Raw genomic sequence first — 22,936 nt, forward strand, 5'->3', positions numbered from 1 at the left:
CCAGTGGAGTGGGGAGGCTATAAAAACAAGAAAGCAGTTGTACTTATCCGCCTGGCCCTCCAATCCAGTGATGTGCCTACCATCAGTATGTCTTAGGCTGTGGCCTGTGTAAGCGTTACATGAGCCACAGTAAGAACCTGCAGCAGCTTCAACTCTGGTTGTGATGTCACCATTGCACCTTTGTATACAGAGGGGGTGATGTTGGGAGGCAAAGCGCTGGACTGGAGTGCCACAGGGGTGGGAGGGGTAACAACAACTGTATTTTTATTTTAATGCTCCCCCTCAACTCAGACAACCCCTTAAATTATGGATGGCACTGTATATGTTAGTTGGTCAATAGCTTAGGGTTAGTGGAGCTAGGTTTACTTGGCTTAGGGTTAGTAGGGCTAGGTTGTGCACAATGCAAAACATATGGCTCACATTCCGAATCGCAAGCATTTCGGTCCTGGAATTGCTTTCCTAATTGTATTTCAAGTGCAGAGTGTGAACACAGTCATCATTCTGATGATGTGTTTGCAATGCCAATGCATTCGGCAAAATGCATTCGGGAATTTTTTAGATTTAATACTGGGAAATGTAAATGTATTTTTCGGAATATTTATTAATAATTTTTTTGTGCGTGCATTTTTACTTGTCTCCTAAAAGGTCATAAAAGACCCCTGGGGGACATTTTCACTGTTCTTTTTTTTTTTTTTAATGTTTACATTTTTTTGCTTTTACAAGTTTTCCTCTATAACTGGGGCATCTATAAGATCCCAAGCTACAGGTGAAAAAAACCCTTGTGAGGGCTGATGTTGATCAGAGCTATTCTGGGTCTCATCAGACCCAGCGGCTCTGATTAACCCCTTTAGAACCGGTGGTCAGCGCAATGCTGTAAGGAGTGGAGAAGGAAGAAGGCAGAAGCGGTAATAAACCCAATCTTCCTTCTCCTTAGGGTCTCTGGGTGTTTCTGACACCTGAAGACCCTATCCTGTTTCCGCATCTAGCATGGGAGCAGTAGAAAACTGCAGTGACATCTAAAGATATCGCTGCAGACTCCAGACCTGCGCCACCTGACGTCTTAAGTCATTAGGCACTCAAAGAGTAGTTATACAACCAATTTACATCTCCTAATGTAGATTTTGTAGAAAAGGCTGGTATAAGTACTGAAGTAACAATTAGCAGCCAACGAAGCCAGAAGGTGCTTCTGTAACATAAACAGGAGCCCCTGAGGCCTATTTACATATTGTTAAAAGTACTTTTTCACAAAAAATAAGCCATTAACAGCTAAATGAAAAATGGATTTTGTGACAGGGGGCACACAGCAGCGTGTAAGAATACTTTGGTTAAAATCCATGTGGTTAATTGCCTTTGAACATGAAGCAGTTTTCTTGTAATGGAAAGTAAAGAATATATTTTAGAAAAATAACATGTTTTAGAAATAACAGTGTATTTGGCCATATGTATCTCAATCTGTATTTGTTGCAGTCACTTCTCCAGACACTGTCATTATTTCTCTTGTTACCCCTGAGCTGGTGTCTTGTGGGTAGCTGCAGCGCCGCATCCCATAGACCATGGAAGACAAACATTCACTGAAGTAACATATAAAAATGCTAAAAAGTATAGATTTGAATAGACACACCTCTCTCTGTGCCCGACTCTGTGCCCTCATTTAGCTCCTCCCACTACATAGACTTTTATAAGCGCTTATATGGCGATACTATAGTGAACTGGCAGGGAATTAGGGTAAAGTGAATTCAGCAGAGACTTCCAAGTGAATATACGTTTCGGAGAAGCGGACCCCCCCCCCCCCACACACATTTTCTTAAATTATAAAGATTCTTATATTAACTTATGCAATGTAGCAGCTAAATGTTTCTTAGTAGAAAAAACAATATAGTTCTCAACATACTCAATACATTAAAACTTTTGCAAGCGAATTATTGGATCAGATGGCATTGTAAAGCTTTGGTCCTTTTGCCAAGTTATTTACTGGCATTTGTTCATAACCTGTCATGTTATATTAATGAAGAGTCACCTGCTTTTTTTTTGGAAAATTCATTGTTGAGTATCTGAATAAATAGATTCAGGCACCCAGGTTGTGATCACTTCAACGTACATGTTAAATGAAATCCAATTGGGAAAACTAATATAAAAATGATTAAATAACAATTAATTGTAGAAACAGAGATGAAAGGTAACCACAGAGCCCTAGCTGAGTATTAACCAAACAGCAGTTCACATTTGCAACAAAAAGTCTCAAAAAGAAACCAAAATTTGCGCCTGCCAGGATAACTGAACATGTATCACAGGAAAAAAGACAGGATCATACATATGGAACAAAAAATACCTTCCAAATGTCTCAAAAATTCACCACCGAAAGACAAAACTATGATACCCCAATAAGTTGGTCTGTAAATGTTACTCAGGACTCTATCACACCCTACTGCAAAGAGCAATTTTTGCTCACGAGCAAACTAATCCTATTGAGCCAATACAGGCGGTCCCCTACTTAAGGACACCTGACTTACAGACAACCAAAAGTTACAGACAGACCCCTCTGACCTCTGGTGAAGCTCCCTGGATGCTTTACTGTAGTCCCAGATTGCAATAACCAGCTGTAAGGTGTCTGTAATGAAGCTTTATTGATAACCCTTGGTCCCATTACAGCAAAAAATGTTTAAACTCCAATTGTGACTGGGGCCAAAATTTCTTTTGTCTGGATCTACAATTATAAAATATACAGTTTCAACTTACATACAAATTCAACTTAAGAACAAACCTCCGGAACCTATCTTGTACGTATCCCGGGGACTGCCTGTATACTAATAGGGGCTGCTAACACCTATAGCCTTCCATAGTTGTCAATACTTGATTGTCAAAGCACTTTTTTAATACATAGCCATTAATTTTTTATTTTTAATATTTAGTGTCCTTGCACACTAAGATAAGACACACCCGGCATTTGTCGTACTGAGAAGCCTCCGTGAAAATGTCATAGCTGTTGTTCAAAGAATGTCTGTGTGTATGGTAACTTAAGATAGATGCATTCTCCTCCAGTTGAAATAGTGATAGAAAACACTGATAAAATTATTTTCTAAACAAAACTGTTAGATCCTACTGATAGGTTTGACTAATATGCAATTTTTTTTTAAAATTTGGTAACAATATTGTTGACACTGGTTATTGGACTGTGTATGCAAGAGAAGAGAACAGAATTTTATTGAATATTTTTCTCTGATCATCATCAGGTATTTTCAGTTTCTGCTTCCATATGTCTATTATACTATATTCCAGCTTTTTCTGGAATTGGCATCAAACTTTTTTCAGTTTTTTTTTATTTTGCTTCTTTTGCAGAACTTATTGTATTAAGTTATCTGTCATGTAAACAATTTCCATATTTAGAAACAAAACAGAAGCCTCCTGTGTTTTCTGAACATTGGAAGCAGCAGATGTGTCTTGTCCGGAATAAAAGACTTACCCAAGCTTTCTGCTGCCGTTACCTTACATTGCGGAGCTGCAGCTGCAAATAATTCCTTTTTATTTGCAAATAAGCTCAAGAGCAGATGGTGGGGTTTGAGAAAAAGCATTATACATAGAGTTCAGGCCTCCGAAATGCAATGTATACACTGTAATTAGTAATACATGGATTATAACTCATTACAATCCCATTATCTCACTTTTATAGAACAGTGTAGAGTAATAAACCCCACCTTCATTTTAATTTGATGAGAATTAAAAAAAATGAATTTGCCATAGTCATGTTAAAATATTAAACCCTTGATACTAATAGGGTATGAATGCAACCCTGACATGGCGCACCAAACACCCGCAGCCAATGTGTGACGTTGTAATACATCACACGTCGTTAAGGGGGAAGAAGCAGAAAAAAAAACTTTGTAATTGATCGTTAACATTTTTTTGTTTTATACAACATGTAACATAGATAACATGTTACCTTTAATCAATCGGTCAATAAGATGCAGGTGATATCCAATTTATATCCCATATATATTTGACTTTTATTGAAAAATAAAAATTAATTTGAGGATTCTTATTTTTTGTTTTTTGCAGGACAAGTTTAACTTTTCAGCCTGCTTTGACTTTTTGGTCACTTCTTGTCATGATTTTTGCAAAGCTAAATGTACAAAAGTCATAATTTTTTCTTTTCCCAGCATTCAGTAATGGCTATTTTATTGTAGGGGTTTTATGGATGTGATGATACATAGTATGTAGTGTTTGTATGTTGATTTCCACTTTTTCAAGTTGTATGACAGTTTTATGACATTTTATGAACCTGTGAAATCTGCAGGACATGCTGGCCTGTCCTGGGGAACAAAGTGTATGCAAGGGTTGAAAAACTGTCTAAATACTTGATAAATGTAAGGGTCTTAGGCATTTTTAGGCAAAGTACAACAGTCATACTAAACTAGATTACAGTGTTGGCGATGTCTCGGAAGAAAGGACTTCTTGTATCGTATTTAATAGAGATGAGCGAACATACTCGTCCGAGCTTGATGCTCGTCCGAGCATTAGCGTACTCGAAACTGCTCGTTGCTCGGACGAATACTTCGCCCGCTCGAGAAAATGGCATCTCCCGCCGTTTTGCTTTTTGGCGGCCAGAAACAGAGCCAATCACAAGCCAGGAGACTCTGCACTCCACCCAGCATGACGTGGTACCCTTACACGTCGATAGCAGTGGTTGGCTGGCCAGATCAGGTGACCCTGGAATAGACTAGCCCCTGCCTGCGCTGCTCGGATCATTCTGTGTCTGGATGCCGCTAGGGAGAGAGCTGCTGCTGGTCAGGGAAAGCGTTAGGGTGTTCTATTAGAATAGTGTTAGGCAGGAGTGATTCAACAAGAACCCAACAGCCCTTCTTAGGGCTACAATAACGTTATACTTTTTTTTTTTTGTTTGCTTGTGGCTGGGCTTGCTGGCACTAGTAGTGCAGCTAGTACCATATTGTGAGGAATTTGCAGGGGGACTTGTGTTTAGCTCTTAGTGACACACATATCCACCTCAAACACCAAAGTGGGAAAATTTATTAGGGGTTTGATTTCAATTAGGCACAGTCTGGCAGTTTCTTTTTATTTTACGTTTATTTTTTCATAACTCAGCGTCATCTCATCAGTGTGCTTTCATACTTGGCTAGAGAATAGCCAAAGGAGAATCCAAACGGCTTACTTACGCCTACAATAGCGTTATATATATTTTATTTCTGGTTGATCTGCTGGTGGCTGTCCTTGCTGCAGTGCATATACTAGCCAATTGTGAGGAATTTGGAGTGAGACTTGCGACCGCTGTGTTTAGCGCTTAGTGACGCACATGTCCATCGCAAAGACCGAAGTGGGAAAATTTATTAGGGGTTGGATTTCAATTAGGCACAGTCTGGCAGTTTCTTTTTATTTTACGTCTATTTTTTCATAACTCAGCGTCATCTCATCAGTGTGCTTTCATACTTGGCTAGAAAATAGCCAAAGGAGAATCCAAACGGCTTACTTACGCCTACAATAGCGTTATATATATTTTATTTCTGGTTGATCTGCTGGTGGCTGTCCTTGCTGCAGTGCATATACTAGCCAATTGTGAGGAAAAAAGGTAAAAAAAAAATTAAAGTTATATAACTTTCATTTTCAAAATGTTTAACCCGAGGGCTAGGGGTAGAGGACGAGGACGAGGGCGGGGACGTGGGCGTCCAACTACTGCAGGGGTCAGAGGCCGTGGTCCTGGGTGGGGTGAGACACCACCTGCTGATGAGGGAGCAGGGGAACGCCGCAGAGCTACACTCCCTAGGTTCATGTCTGAAGTTACTGGGACTCGTGGTAGAGCACTGTTGAGGCCAGAACAGTGCAAACAGGTGATGTCGTGGATTGCCGACAATGCTTCGAGCAATTTGTCCACCAGTCAGTCTTCCACGCAGTCCACCCATGTCACCGAAATCGGCACTCCTCCAGCTCCTGCGCCTCAGCCTCCTCCCCCCCAGTCTGCCCCCTCCCAGGAAAATTTGGCATTTGAACCGGCATACTCTGAGGAACTGTTTTCTGGACCCTTCCCACAGTCACAAACCACTTGTCCGGTTGCTGCTGAGCAATTTTCCGATGCCCAGGTTTTCCACCAGTCGCAGTCTGTGGGTGATGATGACCTTCTTGACGTAGTGGAAGAAGTGTGTAAAGAGGTGTCCGACGATGAGGAGACACGGTTGTCAGACAGTGGTGAAGTTGTTGTCAGGGCAGGAAGTCCGAGGGGGGAGCAGACTGAGGGATCGGAGGATGATGAAGTGACAGACCCAAGCTGGGTTGAGAGGCCGGGTGAACACAGTGCTTCTGAGACGGAGGAGAGTCCTCGACCAGAACAGGTTGGAAGAGGCAGTGGTGGGGCCAGACGGAGAGGCAGGGCCAGAGCAGGTGCATCAGCGCCAAATGTGTCAACTAGTGAAGCTCCCGTGGCGAGGGCTCCCGCGGCGAGGGCTAGATTTTCAGAAGTCTGGAGGTTCTTTAAGGAAACACCGGATGACCGACGGACTGTGGTGTGCAACCTTTGCCAAACCAGGATCAGCAGGGGTTCCACCACTACTAGCTTAACTACCACCAGTATGCGCAGGCATATGAATGCTAAACACCCGAATCAGTGGCACCAAGCCCGTTCACCTCCGGCCGTGCACACCACTGCTCCTTCCCCTGTGTCCGCTGATAGTCAGCCCCCTGCCCAGGACCCTGGCACAAAAACCTAATCGTCGCCTCCACGATCCTCCACAGCATCCACCAGCGTTCAGCTCTCCATACCCCAGACGCTGGAGCGGAAAAGAAAATATAGTGCAACCCACCCGCACGCCCAAGCCCTTAATGTCCACATCTCCAGATTGCTTAGCCTGGAGATGCTGCCCTATAGGCTAGTAGAGACCGAGGCCTTTCGCAACCTCATGGCGGCGGCCGCCCCTCGGTATTCGGTCCCCAGCCGCCACTACTTTTCCCGATGTGCCGTCCCAACCCTGCACCAGCACGTGTCAGACAACATCATCCGTGCCCTGACCAACGCCTTTTCTGACAAGGTCCACCTGACCACGGACACGTGGACGAGTGCTGCCGGGCAGGGCCACTATATATCGCTGACGGCACATTGGGTTAACTTGGTGGAGGCTGGGACCGAGTTTGACCCTGGGGCTGGTCATATACTGCCGACGCCGAGGATTGCGGGGCCTACCTCGGTCCAGGTCTCAAAGGCCTACTATGCCTCCTCCTCCTCCCACCCCTCCTCCACCTCCTCCTCCGAACTACCATCCGTGGGCATGGCGCCATCAGTCGCTAGCTCTAGGCACAGCAGCAGTGCCGTCGCTAAGCGACAGCAGGCGGTGCTCAAACTGCTGAGCCTAGGCGATAAAAGGCACACCGCCCAAGAACTATTACAGGGCATCACGGCGCAGACTGATCTGTGGCTGGCACCGCTGAACCTGAAGCCAGGCATGGTTGTGTGTGACAACGGCCGTAACCTGGTGGCGGCTCTGCAACTCGGCAGACTGACACATGTGCCATGCCTGGCCCATGTGTTAAATCTGATAGTTCAGCGTTTCCTCAAGACATACCCCAATCTGTCAGATTTGCTCACGAAGGTGCGCCGCATCTGTGTGCATTTCAGGAAGTCCAGCACAGATGCTGCCACTCTCAGGGCAGCGCAGCGCCGCCTCCAACTGCCCGCTCACCGACTGTTGTGCGACGTGCCCACGAGGTGGATTTCAACATTAACCATGTTATCCAGAGTTTACCAGCAGCGCAGAGCGATTGTAGACTGCCAGATGTCAACTTCCACCAGAACTGGTAGTCAGGTCAGTCAGCTTCCTCAAGTCTACAATGAGGAGTGGACGTGGATGTCTGATATCTGTCAGGTGCTGAGTAACTTTGAGGAGTCAACACAGATGGTCAGTGGCGATGCCGCCATCATCAGCCTCACCATCCCGCTGCTTGGCCTGTTGAAAAACTCTCTGATCAGCATGAAGTCGGAAGCTTTGCGCTCGTCACAAGAGACGGGGGAAGAAGATTCCCTTGTTGATAGCCAAAGCACCCTCAGGTCTGTTTCTCAGCGCATATCGGAGGAGGTGGAGGAGGATGAGGAGGAAGAGGAGGAGAATGTTGGTGAGACACAAGAGGGGAGCATTGCTCAGACCTTCACTGTTCAGCGTGTATGGGCAGAAGAAGAGGAGTTGGAGGAGGAGGAAATGGACAGTCAGGCCAGTGAGGGGAGTGAATTCTTGCGCGTTGGGACTCTGGCGCATATGGCAGAGTTCATGCTAGGCTGCCTATCCCGTGACCCTCGCGTTCAAAGAATTTATTCCAGCACCGATTACTGGGTATTCACTCTCCTGGACCCACGGTACAAGCAAAATCTTTCCACTCTCATCCCTGGAGAGGAAAGGAGTGTGAGAATGCATGAATACCAGCAGGCCCTGGTGCACAAGCTGAAACAGTATTTCCCTTCTGACAGCGCTAGCGGCAGAGTGCGTAGTTCTGCGGGACAAGTAGCGAGGGAGAGTAGGCGAGCAGGCAGCTTGTCCAGCACTGGCAAGGGTACGCTTTACAAGGCTTTTGCCAGCTTTATGTCACCCCAGCAAGACACTGTCACCTGTCCCCAGTCTCGGCAGAGTAGGGCTGATCTTTACAGAAAGATGGTGAGGGAGTACGTAGCTGACCATACCATCGTCCTAAATGATCACACAGCTCCCTACAACTACTGGGTTTCAAAGCTGGACATGTGGCACGAACTGGCGCTGTACGCCTTGGAGGTTCTTGCCTGCCCTGCCGCTAGCGTGTTGTCCGAGCGGGTTTTCAGTGCAGCTGGTGGCATCATCACCGATAAGCGTACACGCCTGTCGACTGACAGCGCTGACAGGTTGACGCTTATTAAGATGAATAAAGCCTGGATTTCTCATAATTTCCAATCTCCACCAGGTGAAGGAAGCTCAACCTGAATAATTTATGCACTCCTCCTCCTCCTAATTTTCCTCCTTCTCCTCCTCTTTGTACACTAAAGCAGAGGAAACTGGCTAATTTTTGACAGGGCCCACTGGCACTAGCTATAGTACTTTATGCATTTAATTTTTCTGGAGGGCCACCTACCCGGTCCTCTGTTTTAAACAATTTTTGGGAGTGCCACATACAGGCACTCAATCTATTCTATTTTTCTGGAGGGCCACCTACCTGCTCCTCTGGTTTGAAAACTTTTTTGGACTGCCACATACAGGCACTCAATCTATTTCATTTTTCTGGAGGGCCACCTACCTGCTCCTCTGGTTTGAAAACTTTTTTGGACTGCCACATACAGGCACTCAATCTATTCCATTTTTCTGGAGGGCCACCTACCTGCTCCTCTGGTTTGAAAACTTTTTTGGACTGCCACATACAGGCACTCAATCTATTTCATTTTTCTGGAGGGCCACCTACCTGCTCCTCTGGTTTGAAAACTTTTTTGGACTGCCACATACAGGCACTCAATCTATTTCATTTTTCTGGAGGGCCACCTACCTGCTCCTCTGGTTTGAAAACTTTTTTGGACTGCCACATACAGGCACTCAATCTATTCCATTTTCCTGGAGGGCCACCTACCTGCTCCTCTGGTTTGAAAACTTTTTTGGACTGCCACATACAGGCACTCAATCTATTTCATTTTTCTGGAGGGCCACCTACCTGCTCCTCTGGTTTGAAAACTTTTTTGGACTGCCACATACAGGCACTCAATCTATTCCATTTTTCTGGAGGGCCACCTACCTGCTCCTCTGGTTTGAAAACTTTTTTGGACTGCCACATACAGGCACTATCCAAATTAAATTGTCTCCATAGCAGCCTCCACACGTTGTCTCCATTGCTACCTCCAAAAGTCGTCCATATAGCTGCCTCCATACATCGTCCCCTTATCAAACGAGGTGTGTCAGGCACAAATTTGGGTTGTTTTCATGGATTCCACATCAAAGTTGTTAACTTTGTCGCCACCCTACTGTGTTATCCACAAAATATACTGGCAAACTTTTACCATTTAGGGATATTATTTCAGCGCTTCTTGCACATCTGTTTACATTCCCCTCATCCGCCATATCCCAAACTTATAAGAACGCTACTACACTTAACTTGGTGCAGGCTGGGACCGAGTCTGACCCTGGGGCTGGTCATATACTGCCGACGCCGAGGATTGCGGGGCCTACCTCGGTCCAGGTCTCAAAGGCCTACTATACCTCCTCCTCCTCCCACCCCTCCTCCACCTCCTCCTCCTCCGAATTACCATCCGTGGCCATGGCGCCATCAGTCGGTAGCTCTAGGCACAGCAGCAGTGCCGTCGCTAAGCGACAGCAGGCGGTGCTCAAACTGCTGAGCCTAGGCGATAAAAGGCACACCGCCCAAGAGCTATTACAGGGCATTCCACATCAAACTTGTTAACTTTGTCGCCACCCTGCTGTGTAATCCCCAAAATATACTGGCAAACTTTTATCATTTACCGATATTATTTCAGCGCTTCTTGCGCATCTGTTTACATTCCCCTCACCCGCCATATCCCAAACTTGTAAGAACGCTACTACACTTGATCTTATACAAAAGGTTCTTAGAAGTGCTGTTTGGGGAGTAGCCTAGAGACAGGGGCTTGTATTGGCGAAAGCTCGCCTGGCAGCGGAGCGCCAGCTCCATGCCAAGATCCAACTAACATAGTTTTAACTGCAGCACCTTTAATCTACTACTAGTTCACTGCCTCCATACATGGTCCCCTTATCAAACGAGCTGTGTCAGGCAGAATTTTGGGTTGTTTTCATGGCTTCCACATCAAACTTGTTAACTTTGTCGCCACCCTGCTGTGTAATCCCCAAAATATACTGGCAAACTTTTATCATTTACCGATATTATTTCAGCGCTTCTTGCGCATCTGTTTACATTCCCCTCACCCGCCATATCCCAAACTTATAAGAACGCTACTACACTTGATCTTATACAAAAGGTTCTTAGAAGTGCTGTTTGGGGAGTAGCCTAGAGACAGGGGCTTGGGTTGGCGAAAGCTCGCCTGGCAGCGGAGCGCCAGCTCCATGCCAAGATCCAACTAACATAGTTTTAACTGCAGCACCTTTAATCTACTACTAGTTCACTGCCTCCATACATGGTCCCCTTATCAAACGAGCTGTGTCAGGCAGAATTTTGGGTTGTTTTAATGGCTTCCATGTTAACTTTGTCGCCACCCTGCTGTGTAATCCACAATATATACTGGCAAACTTTTATCATGTACCGATATTATTTGAGCGCTTCTTGCTCACCTCCTTTGGTTCCTCTCTGCCACCCATTGGTTTGAAGCCTGAGTCCATTTAGGGTATGTCGCCATGACACTCTCTAGCCTGCTGCCGCTGCCTCTGCATGCCGTCCCCTATAGTGTCAGGGTCAATTATTGGATGTTTTAGATGCTATCTAGCTTCATTCTGTCACTCTGTCATGGCCATGCTGTTGCCCATAATTTTGGCATAATGGTGCGATTAAGCAGCCTCAGAGGCATCCATGCATGCTGCCCCTGCTGTTTCCTGTCCATTTCCGTGGTGTTTCCATCCTTTTCTGAGGTTCCCAGGTGTTTGGCCAAGCTTCCCTGTGCAGAGCCTTGGTCCCCTTGAAAAATGCTCGAGTCTCCCATTGACTTCAATGGGGCTCGTTATTCGAGACGAGCACTCGAGCATCGGGAAAAGTTCGTCTCGAATAACGAGTACCCGAGCATTTTAGTGCTCGCTCATCTCTAGTTGTAATACATCACACGTCGTTAAGGGGGGAGAAGCAGAAAAAAAAACTTTGTAATTGATCGTTAACATTTTTTTGTTTTATACAACATGTAACATAGATAACATGTTACCTTTAATCAATCGGTCAATAAGATGAAGGTGATATCCAATTTATATCCCATATATGTTTGACTTTTATTGAAAAATAAAAATTAATTTGAGGATTCTTATTTTTTGTTTTTTGCAGGACAAGTTTAACTTTTCATTGGTACCAGCCTGCTTTGACTTTTTGGTCACTTTTTGTCCTGATTTTTGCAAAGCTAAATGTACAAAAGTCATAATTTTTTCTTTTCCCAGCATTCAGTAATGGCTATTTTATTGTAGGGGTTTTATGGATGTGATGATACATAGTATGTAGTGTTTGTATGTTGATTTTCACTTTTTCAAGTTGTATGACAGTTTTATGACATTTTATGAACCTGTGAAATCTGCAGGACATGCTGGCCTGTCCTGGGGAACAAAGTGTATGCAAGGGTTGAAAAACTGTCTAAATACTTGATAAATGTAAGGGTTTTAGGCATTTTTAGGCAAAGTACAACAGTCATACTAAACTAGATTACAGTGTTGGCGATGTCTCGGAAGAAAGGACTTCTTGCATCGTATTTAACTATGATGCAGGGACTTCCGTCACCAGCTTTTGGTCAGCCTATGATAAAGGACTCTGTATGGTCCAGGATCATGGGCTGATCACAGATTTTGTGAAACTACTCTTTGGGGTTGAATAAATACCAAAAACTAGACGAAAAGAGGGAAATCCATGCCAATAATGAACTTGTAAAATAGAGAAACTTCATTGATAACAAATTAATTCTTTAAAATGTACAAAAAAATTCCAGGAGAGACAATGCATGAACAACCCAGGTAAGGGTACACAGCTGTATATAGAGCAGTACAAAGGGAGCGCAGCTCCTAATGGCAGTAATGTGTACTGCACCACATAACAAAAACTCATGCCCAGACACAGAAGTTAAGCAGATAAAAACTACAAATAAACATTCAGTTATTTGAAAAAATATCAGACCCAAACAAGGATGAAAATCTGTGAAAGGGAGATCCCGTGGACCACAGTACCTGGTGTTCAGCCCCCAACGCGCGTTTCAACCCGCTGGTCTTTCCCCTGAGAAACGCGCGTTTCAACCCGCTGGTCTTTCCCTTGAGTTTCCCTTGGTTTTGGATAACATAATAGAATTTCTCACTGCTTTTTTGCATTGAGATGTCTATACAATTGTGCATTTATATGACATAAGTCGTTTTAGTAATGTATGATCTTGTTGGATCCAAGCCTGTTTTATCCAGTGTCCTTTGACCTCCCACACAAAGTAGGGCATTTGATTCTCATTAAGAAGAGCGAGAAGATATGTTATCTCTCATCAATTTAAATAGAAGTTAGGCATCCTGCTGGAAAGGGTCATTTGCTGCTATGTACTTTGCGAGAAAAAAGTTACTGGGCTAGAGCTGATTCTGTATGCTTGGCTGAATGTCTTCTGCTTTCCTACCTGCTTGCCTGATACATAATATATAACACTTCTGGCATATGTTCTAGTTATTCTCTTAATATTTGGAATAGATACAAAGAACACCAGTCAAGTTGCTTAAAAAGTCCAACTTTCTATTTCCTCTAGGTGCATTATCGGTAATATCTATTGGTTGTACCTTATTATTTATACACAGATGGCAGCTCATTACGACTATCTATAAACCACAGTAGAGCAATTTGCAGTGAACGGAGAAGTGCATTTTTATTAACTGACTTATTTTCAATTGCTGCCAAAGGAAAACATGAGTAGATATTAGTGGAAGAAAAATGCTGAAGACTTCTCCAATTAAGAGAGCCGTGCATTTAGCATAGTAATCAGCAAACTTTTAAATAAATGAAGTTTTGTTAAATAATACTCCAGGTGCCGGCTGTACAGAGCGGGAGCTAATGAAATCAGTGAAGCACCGCTTCTAGACACACTAATATAGTTATTCTAACGATAATCTCTGTGGGTGATGCCAGCTACAAGATGAATGCTAATGCACACAACATGTACAGGTTCTCATTTGTCCACAGAAATATTCATATTATGAAGATATAAAGATCATCTGCAAGCCAATAAAATATTTATATTCAAAGCAAGAATAAGATTGATAAGACATTACAAAGCCATGGCGCAACTACATTGTTATGAAAGATCTGCATTTCAAATATTTTTTTAAATTTCCAAATTCGGAATAACTTGGATTGGAAGTTTTGCTTCTTTAGACAGACAGCTAGACACTAAAGAAAAACTGTATTTACAGATGGTTTGTAAAAAGTTGGATGTGGGACAGTTATCTGTGACTTAATTCAGTGCCTGTTAGACAAGTCTTCTGGCTCTCTGTGATTGCTATGATACAAACCTTAACTTGTACCTTCTGACTATTCTTTTGCCTTATGATTGTGTACCCCACCCCTATCATGGTTTTCCAACTGGTTTAGCTGTTTTTGATATTTTTCTCTCTTGTTTGTGTGCTTTACTGTGTACATACCCATGGGACCATGGTCAGTTGTCACCTGGGGCATAGCACAAGACTTCACAGGAACAGAAGCTGTGGGAATTGCAGGGCTCAAGGACAGAGGGATTTGCAAGAAAACTCACCAGTAGTCTTTGTCCTGTCTAGGTCACTTGTATCCACTTTTAGATCACTATACATCATTTTAGAAGATTGCTAAGATATGTACCTTTTGGCAATGCAGGACAAATCACTATGACAGAGGGTGCTGAATATCCTCCATACAGCAGCTTAAATTTAAAACCCTGTTAAATGATGCTGGGTCATGAGTTCTAAAGATTTTTTCCAAATTATTATTACTGTCTGTAGTTATGTGACACAATTTTACTTTCCAATCGTTTAATTAGATTGTAGCACAGAGTGTATTACTCCTACTTTCCATTGTTAGGTCGAGTAGTCTACAAATGGAAACAATCTAGGCTACTTTCTACACTTCTTATCAGTGAGTTTCCTTGTAAATTAACTTAAAAAATTACATAAGGCAATCCTAAATCAGGTTTTGGACTAAAGGCATTCTAGAAATATTGATTGTGAAGTACATTTGGTGGAATTTTCTAAAATTCCACCACAGATTTGATCAAATATTATATTCACCTACAGTAAATATAAGATTAAGAAATTATCTGGTAAAGGGGATCTGTCGTTTAATTTCAGAAGTTCACACAATTTTGCCAAGCATTTTTGTAGTTTATTTAGACATTTTTGTTACTGTAGCTGATGCTTTAGTGAATCAGCAGGGAACCTATTTATCAAATGCAGAGGTTGGACAAACATTTTCATAATGTATGTCATTCTACATGTATATGGCTTTAGCCATAGCTTGATGTTATTAATGTGACTCATTTGCAGTCCTTTTTATGTGTTGCTACAATAAATGGGAAAAAGTAGCATTTAATGCACATTATTAAGCTCTTAAGTTTCCTTTTAGTTCTTCTGAAAACCAGCTATTGAATGTGATTAAACCTCCCTGTCTGACTGGAGTATCTGTAATAACATTGATTTGTATGGAGGAGCATTTTACATTGCAGACAAAATTTTAAGACCCGTCAAGGGAACCTCTAAGCAAAATCTTAATAGGGATTGTTTATTCAATATTCTTATATACTACTTGGGATAACAGGTTGTAGTCAATGGCTTAGGGAGAACCTCCAACTTTAAGAGATGTTCTTACTAATGTTTCAAAAATCATTTTTAAATAGTGCATTAGCGACTGCAAATATTACCTGTAAATGTACTTCCATTAGTTTGTGTGTTCGTACAAAGTACATTTTTTAACACAGTAGTTATAGTAAGCAAACAACCATTAAGCCCCACGAATAGTTATGGCACATGCACAGGGCTTTATAGCAGTGCACAGATCTATGTTGTTTTTTGTACAGCACTGGAATACATATCCCAAAGTGGACCTTCCACTTCTTCCATTAAAGGGATAACTTGCTGTGACAGGACAACCAATCAGGATAGGCTACAACTTGCTGACCTGTGGAAGTCCCAGTGGTTGGACTCACACACATAATAACAGTGGTACAATGGTTGTACCTCATATGAAAGTTCCCCAATTCATTATCTATGGCATTGATAGAGATAGCCAAGTATTGTGCTTGACTATCTACTTCAGTGCCATAGAGATGAATACAACAACATGGTACATCTGCACTCTGTTCATTTTGGCTATGAATTTAATTCATAGGGGCTTCACCACTGGGACCCCATTAATCATCAAGTTATCCACTATCCTGAAGAATGAAGAACACATGTCATGTATCAAATGAGGCAGTTTTACCACTGTAAAAGGCATTGATTTGGCCTGACTTGGCATATGCAGTTTTGGGCACCAACCCATAAAAATGAGGGCCTGAACATGGAGAGGGTGAAGCCAAAATGATAAGGGGTACAGAGTGTCTCAGTTATGAGGAAAGACTAAAAAATTTGATTTACTTAGTCTTTGAAAGAAATGACAAACAGGGGACATGATTAATTTATATAAATATATGAATTGTCCATATAAAAAATATGGTGGTAAGTGGTTCCAGGTTAAATCAAATCAAAAGACAAGAACACGATGTCTCAAACTGGAGAAAAAAGAATGAATTACCAGAGGTGACAAGTAGAAATGAGCAGACCTAACATTCACATTCTGGGTTTGGACACACAACTTGTACATGTTGCTGGATTGGCAACCGAACAGCCAATCTGGCAAAATGATACCTCTTAGCATCCAGTAATGGCTATGGAAACTCAAAGGGGAAAGTCTATTCACCTTGCATACCCCATTCACCTTAATGTATGGATGGTTGTATTCCATTATTGTAGATATGGGTCTCTGCACTTTATTTCTGCTATTTGTTAACAGAAGGGGAAATGGAACATGTCTGTTGCAGACATTAACTGAGAATTAGCCTTTAGGGCAGCTTATGGCTTTGGTTGGAGTAGGGGCTGACATTAAATGGCAAAAACATGTTTCTTATGTCAATTCCACCGGTTTTTTTTTCCAGCTTCCCAGTACTTTGCACGGCATATAAGGCTACATGTAGTACTTTTGGCTCCACAGAAAACAAACTGTTTTTTGTCAATTGAAAAATGAAAAAGTTAAGACATTTTGAAAATGGGGAATGAAAAACAAACGCAAAAGTAAAAAGGTTGAAGTTTTCTTCTTGTAGTGATATATGGTCAGGAAATAGCTTTTATTAATCCAGGTTACGAAATGCAAAAAAAGGTTTTATGGAAAACTGCTCCATTTTTTCTCTGTACAAGTTTTTTTTTAAGTCCATTGTGTTTGAACTTCTCCAAGTTCACTTCAACATAATGGCCAGAACCTATTTGCTGTAGACAATTTTCTGTGGTTTCTTCTCCTCCACTGTTCAGAATGTCAACACGCAGAAAAAAGTCTATTTTAATCAAAATTGTCACTTGTATTTGCTTCACTCCTGAAGAACATGTGACAGTGCAGTACATTGTATAAAACAATTCTGCACATTTTCTCTCACCAGAGGTAACCTGCACGACCTACAATTCTCTTAACCGAACAAAAGAGTCTCTGCACTTTATTGTTATAAATGTAACTTTGTTGTAAAATTATTTTCAGTTTATAAAGTTGAAGGTTTGACACTTGGATATTGATGTATTTTTTTATGCGGCAAACTCAAGATTCAGTAAATCAATCTCAGATTTCAATTTTTTTTTATATTTTAGCGCAGGAGTATTTCCTTTTTTTTAACAATATTTTAAAGGCTTTGATGAAAACTTATTTTTTTTTCTTTTCCATATCTGCTAAAAGTTAAAGGCAATTTACTCTTTCTTGCTTATTGCTTTGTGTGCTTTTGGTGTTCAGAATTCTCCCTAATGGACTCATCAGGCTGGAAAGATGTTGCCTTTATAATGATGATGCTGAGGGATTCAGAATTTCATGCTGCTCGGGTTCTTAAGATGGTAAAAGTTACTTAAGAGAAATTTGCTACCACCTGGAGACTTAATCATGAAGCTTTTTCTAGTGCGCTCTCGCACCTCTCTGATGTGTCAAAAGCATTGACAGTGTTTACACATTTTTCTCAACATAACCTTATTTTTTTCTTACAGTTCTTTAACTAGGTAGTCAGTCTAGATGAAGGTGTCTGTTTTGTGATGTACAGTATATCACATGTAATTGTAGTTCTTAAAGAAAAATTCCCTTTGTAATTTTGATATGAAGGTTCATTGAACAACAACCAAGAAAAAAGCACATATCTATGATATAGCACCATAGGTTTGTGTTATTGGTATTGTCACTTAGATAGAAAAGGTCTTGACATTTTTTTTGTCTGCTTTTTATTTTTGAACTTAAAGCAAATAAACTACTTAAAGAAAACAACAAAATACATAAATTTTTTATTGTTTGGTCAATGTATTGTGTCTAATTCTTATTAAGATTAATGGGGTTTTATTTATACTACTTTTGTTTATTGTTAGAATTATTAATTATCTTTTACTCATTGTTTTACTGGCAGTCCTGGGGGTTTTGACAATCATAGGCTTCCTGTGAATACAGCAGAACTGATAGCATCACACAAATGTTTAAACACTGACCATGGCCATTGGAGCCGGTGATCCAGCTCCTGCAGTGACCATGCCAGGGACAACTTCTGTGCCCGCACAGTTATTAGATGTAACAAATGTTGTCCAAATGTCACTGTCACTCAATTTTTGATAGGATAGTTAGATACATACATAGATAAAAACTTTAGTAATCCCAAAAGGGAAATAGTTTTTTACACAGCAGTAGACTAATAAGTAAGATTCATACAAAAATTACTCATACAATAAAACTAACGCCAATAACCAGCCCTTTTTTACGATTTTCTTAATCAGAGAAGCTGGAGCTTGCTGCCGCACATAACTTTAAAAGTCAAGTCATATAAAGTCTTATGTACTAGAAGTTAACTAAAAGTTATGTTTTAGTATAATAGATTTACCGATTGTACTTTGGTTTTGATCATAGTGGTGTAAGAGGGCTGGGGGGCTGATTCTGTATTGCTGCTGCTCATGCGGTGCACAGGAAGTCTAGTGAGTCACATCTAGGATCTGGGATCTGTCACCAAGAACAAAATACTAAATAATTGAAGAATGTAATTGCTGCTGCCCTTCTGATTTTTTTTTTTGGTATTTTTAATTTTAGTTGAGGTAACCGGTTAAAACAATAAAACATTTTGTATAAAATATTGCATAAGTGATATTATTCGCTATTAGGGAAGATTGCACCCTATTAAATTAGGGACACAAAGTTAAAAATTCTGTCTTGATCTATTTAAATACCTTGGAAAAGACACCAGGGAAATTCACATTAATGTGGGGTCAACACACAACAGCTGGTAAGAGCCAGAAAATGTACCCCAACAGCAGAAATGTAGAAAAATGTAGAGTAAATGAGGCATAAGCAAAGTAAAACAACTGGAAAAGGGCAAGCATCTCAGATTCGAGCCCATACAAGCAGAAATCAATACCCTTCATGTATAAGTTTCTTGCAAATTCACACGACCAGTTTTACAAAGTGTCACTCAATAGTTTTTCCTAAGGCAAGAATTAAATAACTTTCAATTTAGCCTGTATTGATTTTTGGCTCTGTATATAGAACAAGTCTAAGACTAGGTCTATAAATGTTTCTGGCTGAGCATTTGTAGACTGGTAGGCTCCCACCTCCATAATGTGACATTTCATCACAATCCTTGCTTTTCCAGAATGTTCTTAGATGAAGTTGTAGTCAAATAATAAGATCTGTCACAGAATTCTACGATTCATGATCACGTATGGATTGACTCTATTACAGTGTAACATTGTTCTTTTATAGCCTTGGTTGCTAGAGTCTATGAAGGTCTGTCCTTTTTATTTACTGCTTCAAAACATCTACAAAGTACTGCTTTTTATCGAAAAAGTTATTAACTCTACAAAGTCTCTTCGATGATAGTTTTATAGAAATACTTTTCATTACAGTGATAACGTATATAATGATGAAAGGAAAAAAATATTAAAAGTAAAACCAAGGTAAAAAATGTGATTATCAATACGAATTCATACCTGTTTTCATGATTTCTGTTGCTACTTCTGAATCAGATTCCCTTGTAGGTGGAGCCCTCTGTCATGTGAATGATAAAAATAATCATAATCAATCAGTTTTGAAGTGATTTAGTTTTGCATTTCTTGTACTTTAGACCTGCATTTGTTACTGGCTTATTTCTTATAATGTATAGTGTGATGGACGTTAGTCTGTAAACTTTCTCTTTAATTGAATTTTGAGACAACTAAAACTCTACCATGCCTAAATGCAGATAAGGGTTTGGGTCCCAAACCTATTTGGAGAAGACAGAGATGAATGGTGCTAGAGTCCAGTAATGGATGTAGTATGTGTGAATTGTGCCTGTTGAAGACCAGTGCACCTCACTCTCTGTGCAAGCCATAGAAATCGGGATCAACTTTCCCATTCTTTATCTGCAGGTTCAGAAAAATGGGGTGGTGGGATCAATAGGGTTGGGATTCTAAACTTTAGCTACATCAAAGCATGTTATCACTTAAGCATGGCGGCACACAAGCTTGGGTCGGTCTCTGAAAAATGGACCAAGCACTGGCCAGATGGCAGCACTACACTCTAATCATAAATGGTCATGATAAGGTCAATGGGTATGGGACCCAGCAACATAAAGGCATTCTGTTGTTTTAGCCCACCACTACATGACTATGCTCTGTCTGTGAAAAACAGACCATGTAACCATTTGACTCTAACGCTATACAAGACCTGTCCTCAGCACTATGGTCGGTCAGTGAAATCCAGCCAGCACATGATCCATTTTTCAGTGTTCAACCAGCCTTAGTAGCCCCAAACATCTAGACTGGTTCTCTTTCACGGAAGAGATCTCTGGTGGAGAACTTCTCCATTTATTTGATGTAATAGGCACATGCATTTCTTAATTATGTCACAAGAATTACATTTTACCAAAGACATTTAATTTGACAGACTTATTCATTGTTTACCCAATTAATCCCTCTCTCTTAAGTGTACCTTTTTTTAACGTTTATAAACGAAAAGATTACCAATAGCAAATTCTTTGATAATAGTAGTAAAATACACAGCTTTTTTCTAGTGCACTTTGCAACATTTCCTTTATTTAGTTCCAGAAAGATGCTCCATTGTATTCTAGAAGTGAATGTCATAAACCTGCATACTGTATGTACCTCTGTTTTAATTACTATATTGGGAGTTTGTAATAGAAGATATTGGGGGACATTCAATATTGGCTTTGCACAGTTTTTTTTTCCCTTGCTGCACCTTGTACACCATATTTATGAAGTGTCGGCAGTACAATATTGCTCCTTTTCTGACACTCATGCCCATTTTTTTGGATGCTCAATTTGGGCCTAGCTTGTTAATCCCAACACTTTTCCTATGCTTCTAGGTTCCTTTTTTTTTTGGCAATTTTTGTCGCCAACAGATTTCAGAACCTTTCTGTTGTGCACCGATTCATTAACCCCTTACATCGCAATCTAACATCCCAGTTTAAATGACCACACAATTCATGAACCAAAACACTGACCCTGCGCCAAAATTGATGAATGTGCCTGATTATGGACTTCGGGGCAGGCTTCTTGATTTAAGGAAGTGAATGGGGCTAAGTTGTAATTGCAATCATAACCCATGGACAAAACGGTGGCCTCAATTCTAAGAAATAAAAAGCCCTTATTTCTTATTTCAACCCCTTTAATGTAGCTTGCTCTGAGGTATTCATTATAAGTATCACACTGAGTCATTGACATTGATAAAAATGACTGGTATATAGAGGCAAGAGCAAACAAAAAAATGCCAAACTATTACTACAAAAGAGATCATACTGAGTAAATGATACTGTATAGCAATAGGAGAATTCAAGAAAAAGCAACACAACAGAGCAAAATGTTTCCCTGCATGTATTCCATGCCATCAAGATGGTAAAAGACAGCAATTTCATTTCAAAGCTTTTCTTATCTGTGATACTACAGGCAGTTGTATTTTGGGCGCTGAAGTCACCATGAAACAGGTTAATGGACTGGCATGATGCGGTGGATTGGCTACGAGATGTGATGAACTTGGATTGCCTTTTTGGCCAGCATGTAGAGAAAATTGTTGAAAAGGGGCCCTCATTTCCAGTTGTGTGGTGTTTAGGTGCCAACATTAAAGAGGTTGTCTACAAATTCCAGCAAATAATTGATATTGTTTTTGCAATGAAAAGTTATACAATTTTCTAGATCTCTGCTTGCTGTCATTCAGCAGTAAACTTTATTGTTTAGTTCATGTGGTCACGGGTCATGTAATGTCACACAGGTGCACGGATCATTGTATCCCAGAGAGTAATCAAAGATGTGTGTCATAACGATCCATGCACTTGTGCGATCACGTGACCAGGGACCGGTGTTTATACACAGGAAGTAAACAATGAAGCTTCCTTTTGAATGAAAGCAAACGGGGAGATAGAAAACCATGAAGAATAAACAATGTAAATTATATACATTTGTATAAAGTGAAAATAATTAAAGTGAACTGATGGACCGGTGAGGCTTTACATCGACTATGCACCTTTTCTTCTGGTAACTTTTCTTATGGTGTAGTTAGACCACAGATGGTGCTAAACAAAGTATTAATTTTTTTTACTTTCAGCATAGAAGGACCGATGCTGTTTTAAACAACTCTTGCTATGTGATAGAAAATTTCCTATAGGTTATTTCTGCTTTCAGTGGATTTTTTGGATCAGTTTTTATTGTCCGATTAAAAAAATAAATATAAATTTACATCAAGTGGGCAACTACTTTATGGATCATTTGACTTGATCTGTCATGTGTAGACTTCATCAATGACAGATGCATTGAAAGGAAAGCAGATTTGCACCCTTGACCAACAAAAAGCCGGACAGGTAGCTGTTTTGAAAGCAGAAAAATTATGCAGGTGTTTTATGTTAACACATTTTGAATCATATGATAGTGGCCAACACATTTAGGCAGGACATGAATTATAAACATTGCTAAATGTCCAGAATTCAGGAATTTTTTTGATAGATTTTTCTGCATCTTCATGGTAACCGATTTGTTTTATGTCTCTGATGTCATTTGTGCAACAATAAGTATTTACAGATATCATTAGA

General features: G+C 40.9%; 1 protein-coding gene across 2 annotated transcripts in view; it reads left to right on the plus strand.

The window, feature by feature from the left end:
* KCTD16 (potassium channel tetramerization domain containing 16) overlaps positions 1-22,936 on the plus strand; it is a 175,930-nt gene that overhangs the window by 151,628 nt on the left and 1,366 nt on the right. The gene's annotated exons all lie outside the window — the stretch shown is intronic.

The sequence above is a fragment of the Engystomops pustulosus genome, chromosome 4 (genome assembly GCF_040894005.1).
Source record: "Engystomops pustulosus chromosome 4, aEngPut4.maternal, whole genome shotgun sequence".
Classification (NCBI taxonomy): domain Eukaryota; kingdom Metazoa; phylum Chordata; class Amphibia; order Anura; family Leptodactylidae; genus Engystomops; species Engystomops pustulosus.